Source organism: Mesocricetus auratus, unplaced genomic scaffold (genome assembly GCF_017639785.1).
Source record: "Mesocricetus auratus isolate SY011 unplaced genomic scaffold, BCM_Maur_2.0 Super-Scaffold_6730, whole genome shotgun sequence".
Lineage (NCBI taxonomy): Eukaryota > Metazoa > Chordata > Mammalia > Rodentia > Cricetidae > Mesocricetus > Mesocricetus auratus.
Window position 1 is genome coordinate 84,515,209 of NW_024429184.1, and position 10,753 is coordinate 84,525,961.

Below are 10,753 nucleotides of genomic sequence, written 5' to 3' on the forward strand. Positions count from 1 at the left end.
TCTATTAGAAGTTTTAAAGAATACAGATTAAGAAACAGCAACCAAGGAAAGGGAGAAATAGCCAATAAGCAGCTAGAAAATGGCTTGGTAGGAGATAGTTCAGTTGCTATTCTAAGATCTGTGTCTTCCTAGGATAGTTGCAGTTGAAGCCTTGGTCAACAGGAAGCAGGTTGTAGAGGGTTATAGAACCTTTGGAAGAAGAGAGCTACTGTGAGGTCCCTGAGTCAAGTATGTGCTTGGAAAGTTGTTCTCACAGGAGGGTCTTATAATCTCCTGTTCTCTTTGCTTCTTGGCTTGAGGTGAAATTGCTGGCACCAGTGCATTGTCATTGTGGTATGAGACCCACCAACTACTCACTAGAGGCTAAACCAGTGAGGCCACCTACCTCACCTCATTGCTCAGCATACCATTGTGAATAATTATATTTCTTCTTAGTTAATTTCAACATCATTATTTTTGCAATACTCAAATTAGAATTATGTTAGAGAGAGAAGGCTATGAGGCTGGCAATCAAGTAGTTATTTTTAAACATATAAACACAAAAATCCATATAGTATGTATGCAGGTTGATTAATATTCATAAACTGAGATGATAATGAAATAAATCCCAGGTGCAAAGTTAAAGACCCACCAAAGCACCTTTCAGACACTTTCTCATGATGTATCCTAACCCTTGGTAGCATGCATATCTTTCTGTTTTACATTAACAATGATATACTATATGCTCTTTTGGTCTGTTATCTATTCTTGAAATCATGCTTATGAGATCTATCCAAAACATATTGTGCATTTGGAAATTACTTACTCTAATCCTATACTAACCCATAGTGTGACTTTGTCAAGACACACTCATTCTACTGTTGGTAGCAATTTCAGTATTGTCAAGTTTGGAGGTATGAACAGTTCAGTAAAAGTGCCATGATGAACATGTGTGCATCCTTCTGTTGGATTAATAACTCAGAGTGAAACTACAAGACGAAAATTACTTGGGTTTCATAGAAATTACCAAAGCCAGAGCACTTATTATTTTTATTTTTCTTAGCATACAAATATGAAATATCATTATATAATTTTTCAAGCACTTTTTATTCTTTTTTTCCATTATCCACATCCCCCATCATCCTTAACATCATGGACTCCAAAGTAGGATCAGCAAAAATAAACTAGAGATATGTACTGCCGGTTGAAATTAAATGTAGTGAATGAGCCCAATTCTGAATCTACCTTATAGCCAAACTATATAAGAAGTATGCTAAACCCTGAAAACAAGAAACTTGACCATGTATGACTTCATTCATATGTGATGCGGATGAAAGGAAATACAAGACATCTTTAGCACTTTTCATTAGTCATCAATTTGGAACTGGCATTGTTTATCTGCAACTAATATGAATGTGTAGTGTGAGAGACAAAGAACATGAATAAGATCATAAGATTCATAAGATTATAAGATCATCAATAAATTATGTAGTAATATTATTTTAGGAATGATTGGGAAGAAATCCCCACACAACCTCTCCAGCCCTGAACTAGAGTTTAAAGTTGCAGTACAAACTCATGATGATGCATATTCTCTCTCTCTCTCTCTCTCTCTCTCTCTCTCTCTCTCTCTCTCTCTCTCTCTCTCTCTCTCTCTCTCTCTCTCTTCATTATTCTCTTCTGAGAAGATATACAATAATAATGGGCACTTCCTAGTGCCCTGGCTATGCTATATCCTCTTTCATCAAAGAAACCAAAGCTGCTTTTTCGCTTTATCAGAAATGATTGACTCCATGCATAGAGAAGGGAATGTGTAAAATGACTTTATAATAAAACATTAAAGTAAAAAAGTAAAAGAAATTGTAGAAAAGCTATTACAATAATTTCAAAGGACTCAAAAGACAACTTGAATATTGTTCCACTAGCTGAAACTGGACAATTGAATGGCAGTAAGGGATTTATATTCATAATGAACTGATACACATAAAACACTGACAGAGCTACAAATCAAAACTAATGCTAGAATTGGTAGTATAGTGGTGAGCATAGCTGCTTTTCAAACTAATGGTAAATATCTCATGAATTTCATTCAATTCAGCTCAAAATGCTTATAACTTGTAAAAAAAAGAATGGCTAGATTTAAGCTCTTATGCTATTTGCATAAAAATAACCAAATTGATAAAATATCTTTCTCATTAAATAATTAATCTAATTAATAAACAGAGCAGTAATAATTGATTCATCAATTAACTAGCAATCACCAATGGACACAAACATGACAAAAGAAGAAACAATATTATAGAGAGCAAAGGAAGCACTGAGGGAAGGATGTCCTGAATGACTGTGTTGTTGACATGTTGACATTGTAAGGACTCCAAATCCTTAGGCACATGGAAAATTGATGAATCTCCACAATACACAACCTAGGATGAGGCTCAGAGGGATGACAAATCTTTTCTCTCATCCAAATGCAGATATTGATAGTATGTGCCAAAGATGATCACCATAGCTCCCTTTCCTAGATGTTTGCAGCATAAAGACTGCTCCCCTATAGCAACTACTCCTACTGAGATTGCTTTAGCTAACCTGTAGGTTTATCTGCCTTCTTGATTCATCTATATATCACAAACCCTATCTCAATAGTTTAGGTGTATGGAGTAAACTCACCTCCCTGTTCAACTATATATATATATCAAAAATATTGAATTTCTGGGGTGTTGCAGTTTCTCCATCTGAGAGCTAGTCAAGTCCATCAGAAGCCAGCTTTGCTTTGTGTCTGTGTGTGTTTGTCTTTTCTTCATTCCCTATAAACCTAAGGAAGATCAAGTCCTCGGACCCACACAAGGACTCAGCACAAACAGACATTCATATATAAAGTATTCTTGCCTAAAGAATTAAAGTCTGAGTCTATTAATCCTCTAGATTGAATCAGCAATCATCCATATTTTGGAAAGAAAGAGGACAATATCCAGCTATACCATAATTCATGTATAGTAAGTGCATAACTAGAAAAGTCTATGTGACAATATACTTGTCTCTTTCAACAAAATAGAAATAAAAATATAAAAAGAGATATAGAGCAGAAAAGCAAAAATTAAGATACTTTTGGGGGTCCTGATTTCAGTTTAAATCAACAAATGTGGCCTCTTTAAGTAATATTTTTGCATATTATTGTCATCTATAGCAGTTTAATGAGGACATCGAGGTTGCTCTTAAGGAGAGCCTTTGGAGGACATACAACCTTCTGACATTGCAGCAAAGCATTGTTCTCTACCAGTTTCACACTGGAGAGTCTCACCATCAAGGTAATAAAACAAATCTGAGAAAAATCACATAGTGTTTCAGACAAGATTACAAGTTTGTTTTGGGCCATGTGCATAACTACATTGGTCAGATGTGACCTGCAGGCAGTAGGTTGGACTTAATAGAATCAAAAAACGTTGGCATAGAAAACAATATATTGAGAACTTGTTAAGAAAAAAACTGGGAAGGTAAGAAGTGTATAAAGTCACAGTACAGATCCAAACAGGGTAGTGACTGATGCAAATGCTGATGAGGGCACAAGTGTTCATTGCAGTCTTATATATATTAAGATTTCTTCATTATCTAAGTTGGAAAATTACAAATATAACAAAAGAAACTGTATATTAAGCTGGCTCTAAATAATAAGGTTAAGAATGTCCCAGTTTCCACTCTCTATTGTTCTTATGGAGGGGCGTAATTATGAATTGCATTAATGCTCTTTTCTTGGAAATGTAATTTTGTAATGTGTAGTCTTCCTGCCAGCCTGGTTCTAGAGCTGCATCAGTCCCAAATGAACACATAGGAGGCTATATTAATTATGAAGCTGTTGGCCATTTGCTTGGTTTCTTATCAGATAGCTCTGATTTGATTATTAACCCATAATTACTAAAATATGTTTTATAAGAACTTATCTTTTTGAGGGCACACTCCTGAGTGCCCGTTGCTCCCAGGAGGTCACATGGCTCTTGAGAGCTTCTTCACTACATTTCCCAGAATCCTCCTAGATTCCTAGTCCCACCTATCTTGCTTCTTCATTGGCCAAAAGTGGTGTATTGACATATACACAGGACTCTCCCATCAGAATTTGAAAAGTCCTTGTGTCTTTTCAGTCTGTTGTCTAATGAAAGACAGTCATGACAGAATTGTTCTAGTCCTTTTCCCTAATTCAGCCATAGATTTGGTATCAAACTGTGAATAACACATCCTACTTGACACTGTTATAGCTTAAATATGTAGTCACAAAGGTTAACTTACTAAAGTTCTTATCTGTGTGAAGGGGTATTTGTTGTCAACCTGGCTATACCTGGAATTACCTAAAATCAGAGCAGTTGATCAAAGCTGGGGAGATTTTCTTGATTGATAATTTGAGGGGGAAATAAACACTGTAAATTTGGGACACACCTCTTGTGGCAACCAGCATTTAATGAAATGGAAAAAGGAAACTTCTTGCTTTTTTCCTGATCTCTCTCTTTCCCTCCCTCCCAGGCACATTCATCTATTCTATTGCTGTGTCACCCCTCACTGTCATTAGAACCTACTTCTTCCTGATTCCAATGTAGACTAAAAGCCAGCAGCTCTCTGGGAATCCTCTAGGACTCCAGCTGTCCTCAGGTTGAGAGTGTTGAGAAATCCAGTCCTACAGACTGAATAACTACCAGATTCTTGGCCTATACATCCCAAACAGCCATTGTCAGATTCCTTAAATCACAGCACATAAGCCGGTCTAATTTGATCCCCCTTGATTTTATCTGTTCTTTAGAGAATCCTGACTAACACAATCTTCAATCAGTGGTATTTCTTTAATAAGTCCTGGAAATTTTAGAGACAAGACCTCGCTGAAGGAGTGAAGTCACTGGGTGATGGTTCTGATGGGCATTGTGTCCTTGGTCCCTTCCTACCTCTTGCCCTTGTTTTAGTCCACCATGAGGTGAACTCTGCCACATGCTCCCACAGTCTTGAATTGAAGAATCCTCAAGAAGTGTGTGCCAAAATAATTCTTCCTTCCTTTATACTATTTGTTCTGACTACTTTATATCATTCCCTGAACATTCCACCACTTTTGAATCAGGGTTCATTGTTATCAGACTGTTAGGAGAGTTCTTACATTTCTCTAGTTGGGTTCATTGTGAAGAAAGAAAGTGCCTCATGGTCATGTGCCCTGTGAGAGACCTTTCACAGTGGTCTCAGGCTTGTACCAGGAAACTAACAACTGTCCAGCTTTGTCTACTATGATTTGTTAGTAACCTACTGACAGCTCTTGTTTTTGCAGCCTTATGGTAACCCAACCCATCTGGTTTTGCATTTAGTGATTCAGAATATTAAGGACATAATATGAAGCAAACACTCTCAGCTTGGAAAGCTTCAGTCTTTAATTGGCACAACATTTGCCATCAATATGATGGAAATTAAACCGACTGCTAACTGCATTTCTTTGGGTGTTATAATTGAGAGCGGAAAAAAAAAGACAGGACCTTCCTTCTCCATACTCATAGACATCAAATCTATTTAACTTTCATTCTAAACATAATATTGAAACATATTCATTCTTATTGTTTTTCTGAAATGTTCACTGTTCCTCCCTGTTTTTTCTTTTAAGGGGGACAAATTTTGAATGAGGAGCTCTTAGAATCCTCTGACACTTGTGAGTCTTTTAAACTAAATTTTCCTCATATCTTCTGACATGGGCAAATCTGCTTGCAGGGATTAGTACTTTGGTCCCAGACATGAATGAGAAAATAAAGGAAGGATTCAGGATCTCAATCTATAGACATATATGTACCGTTTGTTCTCCTTTAGTCACCTATCACCTCTTAGATTAGGTGCTGGATGAATAATAAAGGAGGAAAGTAACGCAAACACTTGAAAAGTCATAGTAACTGCTTAATTAGAGTTTCCAAGATGCTGTTTCAAATTAGGATAATTTTAAATTATTAGATGTGACAACTATATAAACACAAAATGCTTTAATTAGAGAGTTGTTTGTATGGTGGGAGAAATCCACAGGAAGCATCAGTCTGTCTCTCTGCATTAACTTCCTGCAACAATGATTCCCTCTGGATTGCTAAACCCCAGCAACAAGCCTCCATCCATCATCAGATCTGCTCTCAGAAATTTAATCCTCACCTGTTTAAGGCCAGGTCTCTGCTCTTTAAAGGAAAAAATATGAGGGCAAGAAATTCCAACTGAATTCTCATTCAAATTCATATTGACTCCTAGTGTTGCTGAATTTGCTTAATGTATCACTAAGCACATTCTTTTCAGGCTTCATAAAAAATACCATGCCATGCTACTGATGAAATAAAGATTTTGTGAGTGCTTCAACCTTAAAAGTGATAAAGCAAACAAAATCAAGACTGGGACCTCCCTGAAGTTCTTATTAACCTTGAAATTTTACTTTTTTTGTTTTAGGATCTCATGAGAACTTAAACTTTTTCCTTCAAACTCAAAAATCATAAAATGTTTAAATAAAGGAATAGAAGTCTTAGGTACCTCCTTATGCCAACATGTACCTGTCCTTTCTGAATTCACAAACAATATTAAAACCTGCCTTAAAAGTCATTAAACAGCAGATTCCATTTCTTCAGGCACAAAAATATTCATAAATTGATAATTGTGTGTAGGTGCAATTGACAGGCCAAAGACTATGCTGGAGCCTGGGTGGACAATAAGAAGGACAGTTACAACTGGTCCCTAAGCTCATGAGATGTATCATCTCAGAGAAGGACCATCGAAAGTGGTATGTAAACAAATGCAAAATATGAGAATTACATGAAAGGAATCAATGCTGTGAGGTTAACCAATGAATTTGGCCTGACGAGGAAGATGTTAGAAAGGTTCTTTGAGGCTCCAACACTGAAGTCAAGGTGAGAGATAATAGGCCAGAAAGAAGATGGAGATATACTCTGAATGGAAGGATAGGTAAGGGATAGTTGGGCAGATCTTCATAGCATGTTTTAAGCGTTATTTTATTTTAGAGCAATAAGAAGTAAGTAGTTAAGGAATTAACAATTTGGATTTAACATGTTCCCTGGAAGTTCATGCATTAAAGTCTTGGTATCCAGGAAACAGTGTTTAGAGATGGGATCTTTGACAGGTGGTTGGATTAGGAGGGCTCTGGCCCCAGCAGTAGATTAATTTACTCATGAATTTGAAGCTTACTGGAAAATTGGTTAGGAGCTCGGCTATTACATGAACTCTTTCTTTCTGCTTCCTGGTCACAGTGTGGTGAGTGAACTCCCTCCAGCACATGCTACATGTTCCAATCATGATTCCTTGTCTCACACGGAGAAACAACCAGGCTGATGGACCATTGAGTAAAATGTTTAAAACCTACCTTCCTTTATTGTTTAAACTGAGTATTTTGTTACAGTGACAGAGGCAGCATAACAGAGAGCTGGGCAACATAATCCATTATCATTTCTGCTAAATTTAGCACACAAATAGTGTGAAGAATATATTAGCAGAATATCATAGATTCTAAGAGGACAAGATTGGTGGTGATTGGACAATAACCAGGTGAGAACAGTGACTTAACATATTATCATGGTTGAATTCAAAGTATTTATTTGAAATAATTTTTAAAAAACATTTGAAGATTGCATTTTCCACTTGCTAATGTGGAGAAATGTTTGGCGCATAGTAGGTGTTCCATAAATATTTATTGAATAAGTACAGAGTGGTGAAGAGGAGCACAAATTGGCCATCAATAAACAGGAGGTGCTATGTAAAGATAGGTAAATTAATTTGCATTAATACAACCCTGGATTTGGAATGAGGGTGTTAAAGGGTCTGCTTTGATTTGAAGTCAACTTCATAAATTACTAAAAGCAGAGACCCTGATCAAAACATAAGATTAAATTTTTCCTAACATTAACATTCAGAGAATGCCTGATCTCATTAGGATGTGGCAAAGCAGAAACATTTTCTTGTAGAAGACTGGATAGAATATAAATACAGCTGAAACTGGCTTTCCATACCTCTCAGAGGTCCTGAGGTCATTCAGTTTGGTGAAGTCTTGAATTGCAAAGACCAAAAACCCTGGCTGCTCTGTGATTTTTTTAATTACAGAAAACCAACCAAGGAACACAGTAATAAGACACATTCATGGGGATATTAACCTTGGACAGGAGTGGACCCTTCTTTTTTATGTCTGTATAGATATGGCCACGGGAGTCCAACTTAAGAGATTCCTGGTAACTCACTGTGGAAATTAGTCCTTAGTTAACTCTAGGTATTCACCTGATCTCATTGGCTGCACAACACAGTGTGTGTGATGAAAAGGGGCAAGGTATGTATTTCCACTTCCATCTGAGCATACATAAAAGTCCCCTTAAGGAACAAATGAGAATAAAGTTAATGGCACATGTGTATGAAAATGACATAATGAGACCCATTACTTTGTATGCTAAGCTAAAACATTAATCTTTTAAAAATCCCCCATAAGATTCCATTCAGTTAAAGAATGCAAATGAATGCATACACTAGGAAATTCATTCTCACTTCTAGGTTCTATATGCATTGAAAAATTCAAATATGTATTATCTTTGACTTTTTCACTTAGATAGGAATTATGGCCACAATCGTGTATTTTGAAACCCACTGTTGTTTTGGGGGGATTGGTATTGTTTGTGTTTTAGAATAGGGAAATTGATTCTACGAAGGCTTCTTTCTCTCAACAGATTTTCTTTTCAACCTGCTGTTTAATGAGGATTATACATTTTATGATGGTTCTATCAACAAGGTTATTTGCTGGATTTTTGAAAGTTAGAAACAAAAAAATGAAATCAAGGAATTGATAGTCAATGAATATTTTAATTTATAAGTGATAGATCAAGACAAATATAGAGCAATCAGTTTTATCATTATGTAGGTTATAACTTGCTAAAATTTCTCTGAGGTGACCCTGCTTTTAATCTCCTCCAAGGTATTTTAAAGATTTATAGGGTAGAGGGGTTGGTAGATACATGTCTGATGAGGCTGAAATCTCTGAATAAAGGTGACTATAAGGTTTTAGTCTTTGACCTCATTAAAGAGAGTCATTTTTTCTGCTATTCTCTCAGGCCACTTAAAACTTGAAAATAGCATAGTTGCCCTGAGATAACTCCAGGTAAAAATTTGATATCCACTGATCTGCTAAGTGTACATTCTCTAAGCTCTATTTGTTTCCTGTGTCTTTATTTGACATAAATTTAGATTTGGAACTCCCCCAGTATAAGTTCTTAGAACCCACTTAGTAGTATTTGCAAACTATTTCCTCAATCTTCTCTGATGCTCCAGTCCTAAAATGTTGTTCAAAGCACCCACTATAAATATTCAGTACACTCCTCACTGCATCCTCAGATGTCCTGTTCCACATGCATGATGGATGCTTTCTCTAAGATGGGTACAGATAAATGGCCTCATTAACAAGGTGACTATTAAGATGAGTTTAGCACTCACATATTCAACTCTTAAATGTCCATATTAATAAGGGGATCAAGAGGATAACAAGTACAAAATATGGGATAATATAAAAGTAATTTGGAATTGGTACTCATTGTGTGATTTTAAAGATGAGCAAATTAATTTTTTAATTACATTTGGCTTTTCACAGTGAGTTTCTATTCTCAGCTGGATTTCTAGTATACCATAGCCCATGGTATGCTAGAAATGAAAGAAAATCTCAACTAGAATTCATAATTTTTATAAATGATTCATTTATAAATTACCAAACAATTTGTTCTGCCTTGGTAATACCTATGCCTTGCTAATCATCTCAAGAATGCAATTGTCTGTTATAAATTGTATAGATACAGAATCAAATACCGTATTGGACATATTAGACCCAAAGACAAGGATATCACTGAAGACAGACATTTCAACAAGAAGACACACAATACTAAACATGCATATAAAAATATGTGAAGTCAGAATCTAAGATCTAAGTAATGACTGGACAAGCAGTCATAACTGGAGATTTAACACTCCTTTCTTATAACTCGGGAAATAGTCAGAATAGTCACCACATTGTGGTGATATACATGATCTAATAAAGCCATTGGAGATCAGAATTCAAAGCTAGCCACAGCCATAGAAGTTGGGCAGTGGTAGTACACACCTTCAATCCCAGGACTCAGGAGATAAAGTCAGAGGATCTCTATGAATTCAAGGCCACACTGAGCTACTTGAAATCAATCCAGTCCTAAAGAGAAACAGCTCACACAAAGATGATCTCAGTATCTGGAATCACACACCTTTAATCCCAGCCCTAGAAAGGTATATAAAAGCCCAGTGTCTCAAACTGGATTCGAAGATAGTCTCTGGATTCTCTCCAACCATGCTGAGGAGAGGCAGCACTCTGAGGCTTGGTGGAGAACTTGTGAACCAGCCCTTTCAGCCTGAGCTAGAGGTAAGAACTAGTGTCTAGCTGCTTTGTTTTTATGATCTTCTCCTTGAAGCTTGAACCCCAGTATCTGACTCTAGTTATTTTATTTTTCTTGCTACAGATTATCTACTGTTTTAAATCTTCAATGAACAAATATTTTCTACCTAAAAGAACGTCTATATTAAAAAACTTTCCACAGAGAAATGGTATAAAAAGAATAAAACAGAACTATATATATATACATATGTATATATATTCAAATGACATGGCTTAGTCAGTTGAGATACTGTGAATCTGTTATATCAACCCCTTATTTAATTGCCATGTGTGCAAGTGTTTTATAGAAAGAAATTTCACAAATATAAGATGTCTACAAATGACTTGGTG